Source organism: Schistocerca piceifrons, chromosome 1 (genome assembly GCF_021461385.2).
Source record: "Schistocerca piceifrons isolate TAMUIC-IGC-003096 chromosome 1, iqSchPice1.1, whole genome shotgun sequence".
Taxonomy (NCBI): Eukaryota; Metazoa; Arthropoda; class Insecta; order Orthoptera; family Acrididae; genus Schistocerca; species Schistocerca piceifrons.
The window spans coordinates 20,515,174-20,531,095 of NC_060138.1; the positions used below are offsets into that span (position 1 = coordinate 20,515,174).

Consider the following 15,922-nt stretch of genomic DNA (forward strand, 5'->3'; position numbering starts at 1 on the left):
TCTGGTGGAGTAGGTGGGGAGACGAGGTGAAGGTGGGATGAAAAACAATAAGGCGAGAGCGTAGAAGCTCACTGACGCATATCCAAAAGACGTAATGTATGATAGCTGTTAAGGAGGGGAGGAACAGGGCGGGCAGAATATGACAGTGCAATGGAAGTTCCACAGAAAGAACAGTATAGAGTGCAGCTCGGTGTTTCGTATTATCACAAAATAGTGGAGCGAGTGTAAGGGACACGATACTCTAGTTGGGGTGGCAATAATTGAAACAAAGTTCAGTTTCATTGTGGTAAGATTTTATCACGAAATTACAGTCACTGTGTTTTTGCTCTAAAAGCAAAAATATTTTGTGGATTCCAACGTACGTGTGCAAGAAATGTCCAGTATAATGAATTGAAATATTTCGCATTTTTGTCTGACTGTTATTAAGAAGGATTACAAGAAACTAGTGTGCATATATGTATATATACACCCCCACCCCCCCTATGAACCATGGACCTTGCCGTTGGTGGGGAGGTTTGCATGTCTCAGCTATACAGATAGCCGTACCGTAGGTGCAGCCACAACGGAGGGGTATCTGTTGAGAGGCCAGACAAACGTGTGGTTCCTGAAGAGGGCAGCAGCTTTTTCAGTAGCTGCAGGGGCAACAGTCTGGATGATTGACTGATCTAGCCTTGTAACACCTTGCTGTGCTGGTACTGCAAACGGCTGAAAGCAAGGGGAAACTACAGCCATAATTTTTCCCGAGGGCATGCAGCTTTACTGTATGATTAAATGATGATGGCGTCCTTTCGGGTAAAATATTCTGGAGGTAAAATAGTCCCCCATTTGGATCTCCATGTGGGGACTACTCAAGAGGACATCATTATCAGGAGAAAGAAAACTAGCATTCTACGGATCGAAGTGTGGATTGTCAGATCCCTTAATTGGACAGGTAGGTTAGAAAATTTAAAAAAGGAAAAGGAAAGGTTGAAGTTAGATATAGAGGGAATTAGTGAAGTTCGCTGGCAGGAGGAACAAGACTTCTGGTCAGGTGAATACAGGGTTATAAATACTAAATCAAATAGAGGAAATGCTGGAGTAGGTTTAATAATGAATTAAAAAAATAAGAGTGCGGGTAAGCTGCTACAAACAGCATAGTGAACGCATTATTGTGGCAAAGATAGACACGAAGCCCACACTTACTATAGTAGTACAAGTTTATAAGCCAGCTAGCTCTGCAGATGACAAAGAGATTGATGAAATGTATGATGACATAAAAGAATTTATTCAGATAGTGAAGGGAGACGAAAATTTAATAGTCATGGGTGACTGGAATTCGATAGTAGGAAACATAGTAGGTGAATATGGATTCGGAGTAAGAAATGAAAGAGGAAGCTGCCTGGTAGAATTTTGCGCAGAGCATAACTTGATCATAGCTAACACTTGGTTCAAGAATCATAAAAGGAGGTTGTATACATGGAAGAAGCCTGGAGATACTGGAAGGTTTCAGATAGATTATATAATGGTAAGACAGAGATTTAGGAACCAGGTTTTAAGTTGTAGACATTTCCAGGGGCAGATGTGGACTCTGACCACAATCTATTGGTTCTGGACTGTAGATTAAAACTGAAGAAACTGCAAAAAGGTGGGAATTGGATAAAATGACTAAACCAGAGGTTGTACAGAGTTTCAGGGAGGGCATATGGGAACGGCTGACAGGAATGGGGGAAAGAAATACAGAAGAAGAATGGGTAGCTTTGAGGGATCAAGTAGGTAAAAAGACGAGGGCTAGTAGAAATCCTTGGGTAACAGAAGAAATAGTGAATTTAATTGATGAAAGGAGAAAATATAAAAATGCAGTAAATGAAGCAGGCAAAAAGGAATACAAATGTCTCAAAAATGAGGTCGACAGGAAGTGCAAAATGGCTAAGCAGGGATGGCTAGAGGACAAATGTAAGGATGTAGAGGCTTATCTCACTAGCGGTAAGATAGATACTGCCTACAGGAAAATTAAAGACACCTTTGGAGAAAAGAGAACCACTTGCACGAATATCAAGAGCTCAGATGGAAAACCCAGTTCTAAGTATAGAGGAAAAAGCAGAAAGGTGGAAGGCATATATAGAGGTTCTATACATATGCGATGTATTTGAGGACAACATTATGGAAATCGAAGAGGATGTAGATGAAGATGAAATGGGAGATATGATACTGTGTGAAGAGTTTGACAGCACTGAAAGACGTAAGTCGAAGCTAGGCCCCGGGAGTAAACAACATTCCATTAGAACTACTGACAGCCTTGGGAGAGCCAGTCCTGACAAAACTCTACCATCTGGTGAGCAAGATGTGTGGGACAGGTGAAAAACCCTCAGACTTCAAGTAGACTTAGAGAAAGCTTTTGACAATGTTCAATGGAATACTCTCTTTCAAATTCTAAAGGTGGCAGTGGTAAAATACAGGGAGCAAAAGGCTATTTACAATTTGTACAGAAACCTTATGGCAGTTTTAAGAGTCGAGGGGCATGAAAGGATAGCAGTGGTTGGGGAAGGGAGTGAGACAGGGTTGTAGCCTATCCCCGATGTTATTCAATCTGTATATTGAGCAAGCAGTAAAGAAAACAAAAGCGAAATTCAGAGTAGGTATTAAAATCCATGGAAAATAAAACTTAAGTTGCAAAGGAAATGCACCGTATACAACAGCAAAACAATGCTCATACAAGCGTCTGCCAACAGCAGTGTGTCAAAGGCTTCAGGAAGACTATGCAATGCTTTATAACAACAAATTGCCTTCGATGAGTGTGACGTGACAACTGTTTAAATTAGACTCTTGCGCATGCGCAGGTGAGTCACGTATGATTAGTACCTTCTCCCGCTTCTGGTTACAGAAGTGTGGCTGGGCGCCACTACTTAATTTTGCCCCTGTTCGGAAATATCGTAGATCCGGTGCTGATGCACAGAGCAGTCAGAGTTGTGGTGGGGAGGTGGGTCGTCTCCACGTGACCTGTGTTTACGTTCAGTAATTTTGTTGTTTCCTCTTTGTTTATTGTTCTCACGTTAAATGATAACAAAACGGATTTTTGTGGGAGCTATCAAATGAATTAAAATACGTGCGCATAATTACGGAAGGGTAAAATATGTTGTTAGTTTCAGATTTTATTCCCACCTTTCTGACAGTCAAACATTAATCGCCTTACAGAACAATGAAGTTAGTTTTGGCGGTTTGCTAAAGAGATTAGGTTGTTATTGATCTTTTCTGCCAAGGCAGTCAATTTATTTGAAACAAAGTGTTTAATTTCACACTATTGGCTAGTTTCAACTGTTCGCTGCATTTCAAGTGCACAATGGCATTACGCCATAATAAATTACTGGTACTCCAAGAAAATTTACATACGAATGTGCATTTTAAGCCGAATTATGCATTTTTGCCTCTTTTCTTTTATGTCATAATGTAAGATCTTTTAACGTTGTACAAATATGAACATATGGGCTTCCTGCGTCATCGTAGCTGTGCAAGCGCGGTGACGCCTGTTATCTGAGCTCTCTTGCAACTGCTGAAACGAACCTATTTCTGACAGATTGCGGGAAAATATTGTGAATGGTGGTTTGAAAAGCATTACATTCAAAGCAGATTTTCCTTTACGTAAGATAAACTATGTGCGAGATGTACGATGAATTTCTTAAATCACAAAGCGTTTGACTCTCATTTAAAAATCAACTATTTGAGGATGGCCATTTAGAAGAATGCAAGCCTAGAATGTGGGGACCACAAAGGCACATAGGAGGTAGGAGGCCAGCAGATTTTGCTACAGCAGCTGGCAATTGGCAGGAAGTTGTGGTGACTCGCAACTTTCTGTATTAATAGCCCCACTACGGCAGAGTCCAGAAAGGTAGTCCTTGCGGGTGCAGGGCAACGCAGGACAGCAGCAGCGTGACGCGGCACAGAGGTGCCTAAGCAGCCAGCATTTAAGACCGAGCGTCTGGGCCGAACAGCAGCAGCCAAGGCAAGCAGCAGCCGACGCATGCAGCAGCGCAGGCACAAAGACAGTGTGGGACAACAAGGATCAATAGACCAGACGATGCACCACAAGGGAAGTGCGGTACTTATAAATTTTGTATTAAGAGTATTGAAGAATATTGTAGCATTAAAGTGTTACCATAGTTAAGTGGTAAGATACCCCAGACTAACGAAGTTCCGTCATCCTCCAATAGCGGTAAGATGTCAGTTAAGGAGGCATTGTGTATCACGTCAAAAGTGTTCAAAGGGAGTAAAAGGGATCTCAGAGAATTTATTGAGAATGTGGATGCAGCATTTGAGCTAGTAAATCTGAAGGAACATGATACATTACTGAAATTTATTACAGCAAAAATAACCAGTGAGGCCAGATCAAGACTGCAAGTGCGTGAACACACGGGTACGTGGCAGAACGTGAAACAGGTTCTAAAAGAAAACTATGCGAGTAAGCGTACCATAGACTATTACGCGTGCAAGATTTTTCAAGAAAGACAGGGACAGGGAGAGCCAATTGCGATATGGGCAAGCCAAATTGACAAGATGTAGAGATATTTTAGGGAGGCACAATAGAACTGGTCGATTGATTAGGAAGAGCCTGTTTTATACAAGGTATAAGCAACGATAGAATCCAAACAATAGTGAGAAGTAGAGGGGATGAAATTACACTAGTTAGCACTGCAAGAATAAAGTGCAATATTGTCCATGAAAGAGCGGGGACTAGCCCCGAGGATAACTTAAACAGGGGAAAGGAAGTGGTGAAGAGCACTAGAGATACTAAAGAATTGAAATGTTTCACATGTAGGTTGAGAGGTCACATTGCAAGCAAGTGTAGGAAGAAGAGGGCAGAGTACAGGCAATGACGGGCAAAGAATTTACGAATTTTTGCTATGGGTGCGACAAGCCGGGACATACAGACGCAGAATGCTAGGTGAGGTTAAGAAAGGTTCATCCAAAAGACGTAAGAGATTTCAGAGGAAATCGTAGAAAAACCAATGGAGGGTTAGAGGGTTACGGGAGTGGAGATGCCCGCAACGTAACCCACCAGGGAACTGTGGAGTCCTGTGTACGAGGGTAAAAGACATAGCCTGCTTCAAGTGTAAGCAGCAGGGCGACTACGCTAAAGACTGCCACTTGTCTCGAAATTTGGAAGAAAATCCGAGGAAATTCTGGTCGTATGTAAAGTACACAAGCGGCAAGATGCAGTCAATACCTTCGCTGCGCAGTGCCGATGGTACTGTTACCAAAGACTGTGCCACTGAAGCGGAGTTGTTGAACGCAGTTTTCCAAAATTCCTTCACTAGGGAAGACTTATGGAATATTCCAGAATTTGAAACACGAACAGCTGCTAGCATGAGTTTCTTAGAAGTAGATACCTTAGGGGTTGCGAAGCAACTCAAGTCGCTTGATACGGGCAAGTCTTCAGGTCCAGATTGTATGCCGATTAGGTTCCTTTCAGATTACGCTGATACAATAGCTCCCTACTCAGCAATCATATACAACCGCTCGCTCATCGATAGATCTGCACCTGCAGATTGGAAAATTGCGCAGGTCGCACCAGTGTTTAAGAAGGGTAGTAAGAGTAATCCATCGAACTACAGACCTATATCATTGAAGTCGGTTTGCAGTAGGGTTTTGGAGCATATACTGTATTCAAACATTATGAATCACCTCGAAGGGAACGATCTATTGATACGTAATCAGCATGGTTTCAGAAAACATCGTTCTTGTGCTAGCTCTTTATTCACGCGAAGTAATGGCCGCTATCGACAGGGGATCTCAAGTCGATTCCGTATTTCTAGATTTCCCGAAAGCTTTTGACACCGTTCCTCACAAGCGACTACTAATCAAGCTGTGGGCCTATGGGGTATCGTCTCAGTTGTGTGACTGGATTCGTGATTTCCTGTCAGGAAGGTTGCAGTTCGTAGTAATAGACGGCAAATCGAGTAAAACTGAAGTGATATCAGGTGTTTCCCAGGGAAGCGTCCTGGGACCTCTGCTGTTCCTGATCTATATAAATGACCTGGGTGACAATCTGAGCAGTTCTCTTAGGTTGCTTGCAGGTGATGCTGTAATTTACCGTCTAGTAAGGTCATCCGAAGACCAGTATCAGTTGCAAAGCGATTTAGAAAAGATTGCTGTATGGTGTGGTAGGTGGCAGTTGATGCAAAGTAACGAAAAGTGTGAGGTGATCCACATGAGTTCCAAAAGAAATCCATTGGAATTCGATTACTCGATAAATAATACAATTCTCAAGGCTGTCAATGCAACTAAGTACCTGGGTGTTAAAATTACAAACAACTTCAGTTGGAAAGACCACATAGATAATATTGTGGGGAAGGGGAGCCAAAGGTTGCGTTTCATTGGCAGGCCACTTAGAAGATGCAACAAGTCCACTAAAGAGACAGCTTACACTACACTCGTTTGTCCTCGGTTAGAATATTGCTGCGCGGTGTGGGATACTTACCAGGTGGGATTGACGGAGGACATCGAAAAGGTGCAAAAAAGGGCAGCTCGTTTTGTATTATCACGTAATAGGGGAGAGTGTGTGGCAGATATGATACACGAGTTGGGATGGAAGTCATTAAAGCAAAGACGTTTTTCATTGCGGCGAGATCTATTTACGAAATTTCAGTCACCAACTTTCTCTTCCGAATGCGAAAATATTTTGTTGAGCCCAACCTACATAGGTAGGAATGATCATCAAAATGAAATAAGAGAAATCAGAGCTCGAACAGAAAGGTTTAGGTGTTCGTTTTTCCTGCGCGCTGTTCGGGAGTGGAATGGTAGGGAGATAGTATGATTGTGGTTCGATGAACCCTCTGCCAAGCACTTAAATGTGAATTGCAGAGTAATCATGTAGATGTAGATGCGGAAGGGCTCTGGCACGCCTGGAGAAAAGGTAGGGTGCCAGTATCTAGTGAAACTGGCAAAGTGGTGCAGGGAAACTAAGAGGCAAAAGGCCGCACAGTCGGGCCTTGTTGCGATGCGATAGGTAAACCCACAGTTAGGGTAATCGACTGTGCAACAGGGAATGATGTTTTAATATTGTATTGCATAGAGTTAAAGAGGTATTTGAAGTTGTGTTTGCTCAAGAGAACAAGCATCCCGGTAAAAAGAACACTTAGGATCAATGAAGCAGAAAGGTTTCTGCTAAAAGGCGTGACCAGTGGAGCCGTCAATACAATAGGCACAGTACACATGCACTTAAGTGTGGATGGTGCAGAAAAAGTAGGACAGAAATATCATTTGTATGGGAGAGGACTAGACATTCCGTACGATGGATTGATAGGCAGAAATTTCTTGACAGAACATAGAGTCAAGCTAGATTACGCAGGTAAAGTAATAAGACTGAAAGGGCGAGATATACTCTTAATAGTAGAGGAGGAACCAAACGGATATGCACAAGGGGTGCATGTACCTGAATCTTTAGTAAAAGTGCAAAATGGTAAATGCATAGTGAGTGCATTGAACTTGTCAGAGGACAGAGTTCAGTTACGAAATGTCAGGTTAGTGACGGAAGAATTAGAAAGACTTGTAAAAGTATGCAAAGTCAAAGGTAGCACGGACGTCATAGGTAAGACAAAAAGTCGTGCTAGTATGTTGCAAAGGCAATTATGAGTGGATCACTTGAATGCTGAAGAGAAAAGTGCTCTAGTAGAGGATTTCGCGGAGTATGGACATGTATTTCATCGACCAGGAGACAAATTGTCCTATACTTCCGCAGTGAAGCACAGAATACCAATTGTGCCGGAACATGCAGGAAAGGTAGTAAATGCTAGGCTGTTTAGGATCCCTGAAGCACAGAAGGAAGTGCTAAAGGAGCAAATAGAACAGATGTTAAAAGATAACATAATTGTCGTACGAGTGCCTGGAACACACCATTACTATTGGTTCCTAAGAAGTTAGATGCCAGTGGCAAGCAGAAATGGAGAATCGTAGTAGACTACAGACAATTAAATGACATCACTGTAGGCGATGAATTTCCACTACCGAATGTCTCTGATATTTTGGACCAGCTAGGTCAAGCTAAACACTTCTCGACACTTGACCTCGCAAGCAGATACCACCAGATATTCACGGATGAGAAGGACAGAGAAAAAAACTGCATTCAGTTCGAACTATCAACATTATGAATATAAGAGAATGCCGATGGGACTGAAGCGAGCCCCAGGATGTTTCCAGAGACTGATGAATACAGTCGTGGCAGGTTTCCAAGGTGTGAAATGTTTTGTATATTCAGATGACATAGTATGCTATGGGAAAAACCTGCAGGAGCATAACACGAAAAGCTCCGGAAAATATTTGACAGGTTGCGAGACCACAATTTGAAGCTGCAACCAGACAAGTGTGAATACCTGAAGAAGGAGGTAATCTTCCTAGGTCATTGTATTACTGACAAAGGAATATCACCGGATATGGCAAAGGTAGAGACGGTGAAATTCTTCTCACAACCAAGAACAACCAAAGAATTAAAAGGGTTTCTCGGATTAATAGGTTATTACCGGCATTCCATTGCAAACTTTAGCAACACTGTGAAACCACTAATGAGCTCTTAAAGAAAGGAGTGGAGTACCAATTGAGCGAATGACAGAACAATGCGTTCGAGGAGCTGAATAAGAAACTGATAAATCATCCGCTACTTTAGTACCTTGATTTTATGAAACCATTTATCATCACAACAGACAAAAGTAACGCAGCCTTGGGAGACGTGTTATTGCAAGGAAAGAGGGTTGGTGAAGACTTGCCCATTGCATATGCATCCAGAGCACTGAACAAAGCGGAACTGAACTATAGTACAACTGAAAAGGAATTCTTGGCTATAGTGTATGCGGTAAAACAGTTTAGACCATATCTATATGGCCGAAAGTTTACTGTGGTGATGGACCATAAGCCACTAACGTGGATATTTAATGTCAAAGATCAGAGTTCGAGACTCCTGAAGTGGAGATTGAAGCTCGAGGAGTATGATTATGAAGTAGTATACAAGACAGAAAAGCTAAATAGTAATGCAGATGTGCTAAGCAGAATAAGGCATGAAGGGAAGGAAGAGATAGATGTGAAGCAGAATATGGAGTCAGAGAAGATCTCTGTAGCACAAGCAAGTGGGGAACAAAGTGCCGTAAACATGCAGCAAGCACAAGTGTCGGCTGAAATAGAACAGGAAACTAATAGCGAAGAGGAAATTAGTCCTGAGGAAAAGGAGAATATACTAAAAGAGATGCCTGATAATCCCTTGGGAGGGCACCAGAGAATGCACAGGACATTCGAAAGAGTCAAGGCGCACAAGCAGTGGAGCAGAATGAAACGTGACATTGAAAATTACATCAGGAAATGTTCGTCATGTCAAAAGAATAAAAACACAGAGATGAAAACAAGGATGCCATTAGAAATTACAGACACAGCAGAAACAGTACTTGAAAAATGCGCAATGTGTATAGTGGGTCCTCTAGATGTATCCAGTACAGGAAAAAGGTACATGTTAACATTTCAGGACGATTTAAGTAAGTTTACGTTAGCAGTCTCAATTGAAAAACAAGATGCCGAAATGGTAGCTCAAGCATTTGTGGAAAACATTATATTAAGATATGGAATTCCAACAGTCTTGTTAACAGATCAGGGTTCGAATTTTCTGAGTGACATTTTTAAAAGAGAATGTAAATTGTTGAGGGTTCAGCATATACATACCACAGCTTACCACCCAGAATCAAATGGTGCACTAGAAAGAAGTCATAGAACACTTATAGAGTATCTCAGACACTTTGTACCAGGTGATCAAAGTTCTTGGGGCAAATGGGTGCCATATGCAATGTTTATGTTAAACACTACACCACACCGCTACACAGGTTACACACCATTCGAGCTATTATATGGAAGAAAGATGAAAGATCAACATACCAAGAGTACTGCAGCAGGAAACACAACAGGTAAGTTACGATTATGAATCGTATGTAAATAGGCCAAGAGTGAGAATCCAGGAAGCTCACAGAGTGGCTAGAGACTCGATTATAAGGAGTAAGAAAATCGGTAAAGGACAGTATGACACAAAGCAGAATCCAGAAGAATTCACGGTAGGATATAAAGTGTTACTGCATGATGAGTCAACGAGACGTGGTAGAGCTCGGAAATTAGATTCGCAACGGAGAGGTCCATTTGAAGTATTAAATCTGGAAGGTCCTAATGTAGTAATAAAAATTAAGAGAAATAAGGAAACAAAAGTACATGCCCATAGGTTGAAACAGTTCTTTTAAATTTCAGGTATGGTACTCAAGTGGCAAGTTGTGCAATTCATCATAGTGGTAGCAACATACAACACCACTGCATCAGAGTAAGCAAGGAACAATTTCCAAGTGACACAGTTTCCAAGCTCATCAGCATTATATTATGATAATACAGGACAAGTAGAAATATATAGTATTACATGGAGAATTGTTGCATATGTGAATCTGGATGCAATAACAGAGAGGTTTCAGAAGGCAGAAAGGTATGGTAGGGCAGCGGTACAAAGGTCCCGAGAAACAATAAAACAACTAAACGTAGGATTAATAGAGTGTAGGTTACTAGATTAACAAGTAACATATCATGTGGAAAAGATCACGGATTTGCAACAATTAGTACAACAGCTGACAAAACATGAAACCAGAAGGAAGAGAGGGGTATTGAACTTCATTGGGTAGGTGAGTAAAATACTGTTCGGGACATTGGATGAAGCAGGCATAAAGAAAGAATAGATGCTATGCAGAGAAACTCGGAAGGGTTGCTGAGGTTAACAAAGGAACAGGTGGCTGTGGTAAGTGTCACATTGGCAGGAGTGAACAGGACAGTGTATATGTTAGAATCAAATGAACATGTTTTAACAAACAGGCATGCAAAGATTAGAGCAGTTAATGAGAGAATATGTAAAAGAAACAGACATGGGTTTCAAATATGTAGCGTCCTTTGCCACAGTGACAGAACAGGTATTACAATTAGCAGCCGTTTATGGCCAAATTGAGGAGGTATATGAACAAATGATAAACACTACTGTAAATGCTCAAAAGGGAATACTGCGGCCTCACGTCATTAACCCAGTACAAATTGTAACATACTTAAGTTTAATATGAGATGAACTACAAGATGTAAAGTTTCCTGTTCCTCTTGTTGAATCCTCAGGTCACCTACTATTAAGAATAATTGATTTAGATTTTTTCATCTCAGGTGGCATACTAGGGTATGTAATTAACATTCCTTTGATAGATAATAATAATTTCAACCTGTACAGAGTACTTCCATTACCTAAAGAGATCCCATAGATGAAAGGGAGATACGTTTACATACAGCCAGAAAAAGAATTCTTACTAATAAATGAATCCAAACGGCAGTATGCAGATCAGCTAAAATGCAAAGAACTAAGGAAGAATAAGTGACTGTGCAGACAGTCATTGCCTTGCTATCAACATTTGACCATGAACAGTGTGAAGCCAAGTTCAACTAGTAAGAGAAATTCCAGATGATTGTGTCCAAAAAGTAGTTACACTGAATCAGTGCCTTTGGACACATCTAAATAGTAATGAATGGTTATACGTAGCTCCTAAGGAAGAAGGCTTAATGGTACCATGTGGAAAGGAACCACCGAAGGACCTAACAATGAAAGGGGCAGGCAAAATAAATTTCTATAGTAAATGTAAGGGATATGGAACCAGAGTGTTCATACAAACAGACAGAGTAATTCACAGTAATGTTACAAAGAAATATACAATACCGCAGATTAATCTAGAATTCAATTGTTGCATTGTAAATGAAGAAAAGCGAAATGTCTCAATGTTAACATCAGATTTACCATTGGATCATGTAGTAATGCAGTTAGGCGATTTAAAAATCGCAGGGAAAAGATAGGATGATGTCCAGAGACAGGAGGAAGAATTGAAATATTCCACGTATTTCACACACTATTCCATAACCAGGTATGTGTCAGTAATAAAAATTATCTTTATTATAACATGCTGTTGCAAACAATGCAGATGTTGCAGAGACTGTTTTAAGAGTATATGGAAATATTTTGAAGACAGTGATTGTTGTAGTAAAGTACACATAAGGAACACCATTGTAAACCAATACCCAGAAACTAGTTTAATAAAGGAACTGAAGATGCAGTAATATAGGAAAGGGGTGGAAAAAGCCAAGAAGAGGCAGTCTTGTTCAGAAACAGACATTAAACAAAGATAAATAATAAAAATATGTATACCAAAAATTGTAAAGTAAAAGTTGTCTTATAAAATGTGCAATGTCACTGTATCAATGTTCTTATCCATGCTTAATGAAGTAATTGTATTAACCAATGTTTAATGAAAACTGTATAATTGTATGTATCAATGTTTAATGAAACTGTAATTTGATATAACTTTATGTACTAATATATGTTACCCATGTATAATGTAATTCTGGTTTCCTAAGGTTTAATGGACTTGAGTAAACCAAGGGTGTAATGAAAATATAACATGTCAAGTGCTGATGTAACAACCGAGTGTAAAATCTGTAAAGCATGTAATAAAGAGAAGAAGAAAAAAAAAAAAAAAATCACAATTGACGCTACTCTGAGGAGTAATGCCAATTTCCCTGGTGGGGGAGGTGGTGTAACTGCAGGCAAAAGCTAAGTCTAATTACAATCATTCTCAGGCAGTACGACGGAAATGGTACGTAAACATTGAGTTAAAATGTAAAATGTAAAGCCGGGCGTGGCAGAGGGGTCATAAAGAAACACGACACAGCTGGACAGCCCAGGTGGAAGTCCAAACTGTCAGGCAGCTGCGCGTGATAAGAAAGTAAACAGACTCCAAGTTACAAAGAGACAAAGAAGCTCTGTGTAGGGGACCAGTGATAAGCAGTCAATTAGGAGCATCAACAGAGAACACTTCTGGTTAGAGAGAGAAGTCTGAGAGCAGAGAGAGAGAGAGAGAGAAAGAAAGAAAGAGAGCCCTCGGTGGGGACAGCACTAAGTCATGAGGAGCCAATGAAGGGCTCAGGGCACAGTGCATGACCATATAGGGAGAGGCAACTCTATCCCTCCACCCAGCTTCTGAAGAAAAATAATGAAATTAATGCTTAAACAATACCAAATAAGGACAAGCTGCATTCGACACTACGTCATTCCGAGTGCTGGCGGGGTCAAAGGGGGGAAAGCTAACAAAACTTGGGAGCACACTGCTCCGGGCTCTCTCTCTCTCTCTGTGTTAGGCTCCCAGTAGCGACAGTAGTCAGTGTGGATAGCAGCAGCTGACTTGGGCTGAGGAGCGGGCTGTAAGCAGGCAGGTGGTTGTGATGAACATTTAGGGCATATCCATGGGACTCTGATGTGGGGTGCTAGTGTGGACAGAAAGTACTGAAGAGCTTCTATTAGGCAGTGGGAACGGTGAAGTTAGTCACAGTCTCTGTAATAGACTTGGCCATTCTGCAGGTACAATCACTATGCAGTTAGGGTGATCTGTATTTCTTTCTGAATAAACTAGAACTTTTTCTAACGTTCGCAAGAGTTTAATTCCATCCACTTCCTAGCATTGTATCTTCACACCGGGGATTTCAACAGCTTACCCAGATCAAAGTCTCCCTCTCACTATGGTCGACTGGCTAAATCCCTTTCACGAACCATGTCGCTCAATCCCTTGCAAAACCCACGCTACCATACCACCACAGTTATTTCAGTTCAAGGCTGTCCGGGAGTTCTCTCTCCAATATTATCTGCTGTCAATCATCATCATTCCTTATTCTATTTATTTTTGTTTTCTGTGAGTGAGACTCAAACAAACTTGCAGACAATATTACAGAAAGGGAAGAGGATGTATATAAAAATGAGAAGTGAGACATGATACTGTTATAAGAATTATAAGATCCTACAGAGAATGTACCACAACAACATTACTCCATGTAGTATGTGAGATATATGACATGAGCAAAATATACTCAGACTTTGAAAAAAATTTAGTGATTCCAAAGAAGGTAGGTGGGAATATTACTGAAACATCAGTGTAATATGTAAGAGACACAAAACAGTGACAATATATTCACAGAAGACTGGAAAACAGATATAAAAGTTGACCTTGGGAAGATCAGTCTGGATTCCAGAGAAATGTAAAAACAACAGGCAATACTGCCCCTATACATTTATAGCATTTGTAGAAATCTGTTGGTGGAAGTAAAAACTTTGAAGTTTTGCCAATGATGCTGTAGTTATGAAGATGATGATGATTACTTATGGCTGAGGGCACTAAACAGCAAGGTCATCAGTGCCCTCACATTAATGATATACCTATGAGCGTAGTGAAAATCTATGAGAAAGGTCAATAAAACAGAAAACAGAGTTTTACACACACACACACACACACACACACACACACACACACACACACACACACACACACACACAATATAATGGCAAGGCAACCCCAATAAGGTGAGTTTCAGAAAAGCCCATAATAAAATCCCAATGACACACAGCAGAATAACAATTAAAGCTATGGATAAAATAACTGTAAAAACAAGACAGATAACTGCAGCTGGTTGACTATTTATAAATAATGAGTGACCCAGCCACTCAGTGCCACTAAAATCCCACACCCAATATTTTGGGAAGAATTCTGGGATTCCTATATGACCCGGAGCCCACCAGAAAAAGATTACCTTGTCTTGCCTTTGCAAGAGAAGGAGAATGTCCAATCAGCAGGGTACATCTGTCCAATAGCGAGGATCTGAGCAGATGAGGAATTTCTTGTCATGACATCATCTCATCTGCTCCACTGCCCTGAGAATAGCAAACAATTCCACATAATAAACTGAAAACTGCTCTGGGAGTCCTGTCCTACGGGCAATGTCAGGGGACACAACTGAACAACTGAAAAAATCTCACTGATTAGCCCCACCAAGTAACAAAATCAGTATGGTGGCAATATAAAATATCATTAAAATTCAAATGTAAAAATATAGTAAAATATAGTCTGGAATGCAATGCTTTCTGTAAACAGTCAGTTTTAAAAGGATCTGGGTCTCAGCAGTAGCGAGGATCCCAAATGGCCTTGTTGCCAGTGGATGATGATCAAATAGCCATTCCAGTGGCAGCCATGCAACATAGTTGGATGTTGGCGATGTAGGAAGAGACAAAGCCCTATATGCTCAGTGTACCACGAGAAGATGATGTTGAATACGCAACAGAGTCTCGTCAGTCTCCAGACAGGGCTTGTGAGACAGGCCGCTGTTGACAGCCTAATACCCTCATGGTGAATCGCATCCAGCATTTTAAAGTATGAAGGCCTTGCTGACCCATAAAACTGGATTCTGCATTCAAGCCAAGATTACACAAAAACCTTATAAAGTTGGAGCAGAAAGTCCTGTCGGCTCCCCAAGACCTACTACTCGTGCATTTAAGGATGTTTAAGGCTTTGAGACATCTCAGTTTCAGTTCTTTAAGGTGTGGCAGCCATGTTAACCTCCCATCAAAAGTAAGACCCAGATACTTCACCTTTCCTCAAAAGTGAGAACGGGGTCACTCAGTTTTCAAACTGATAAGTTAAAGAGAGAGTAGGAACAGTTAAAATCAACACAAGCAGTTTTCTCCAAAGAGAATTTAAAACCTGTGGTGTAAGACAGTTCCTCCAACCACCTGATCATCAGTGGCAATTGCTAAGTAGTTGTCATGAGACTGGAGGACGCACAGAAGGTGAAGCCATCCACAAACAAGGAACACTGTATGTGACGTCGCACTGTGAATGTAATACCGCTTGCAATGGCAAATGCCGTGAAACTTAAAACACTCCCTTGAGGGACAACATTCTCCTGCTTAAAATAGTCAGACAGTACATTCCCAACCTTGTATCTAAAATACCTGTCCAAGACAAAGGACTGTATGATGATGGGTCAATGTTCACAGAATTCCCACTGATAAAGCTGTGACACGGCGTCCAGGCAGTAT

The 15,922-nt window shown here is 41.0% G+C and overlaps 1 protein-coding gene across 3 annotated transcripts in view; it reads right to left on the bottom strand.

Annotated features, from left to right (window-relative positions):
- Positions 1-15,922, bottom strand: part of LOC124787351 (methionine synthase reductase-like) — a 90,498-nt gene that overhangs the window by 1,567 nt on the left and 73,009 nt on the right. The gene's annotated exons all lie outside the window — the stretch shown is intronic.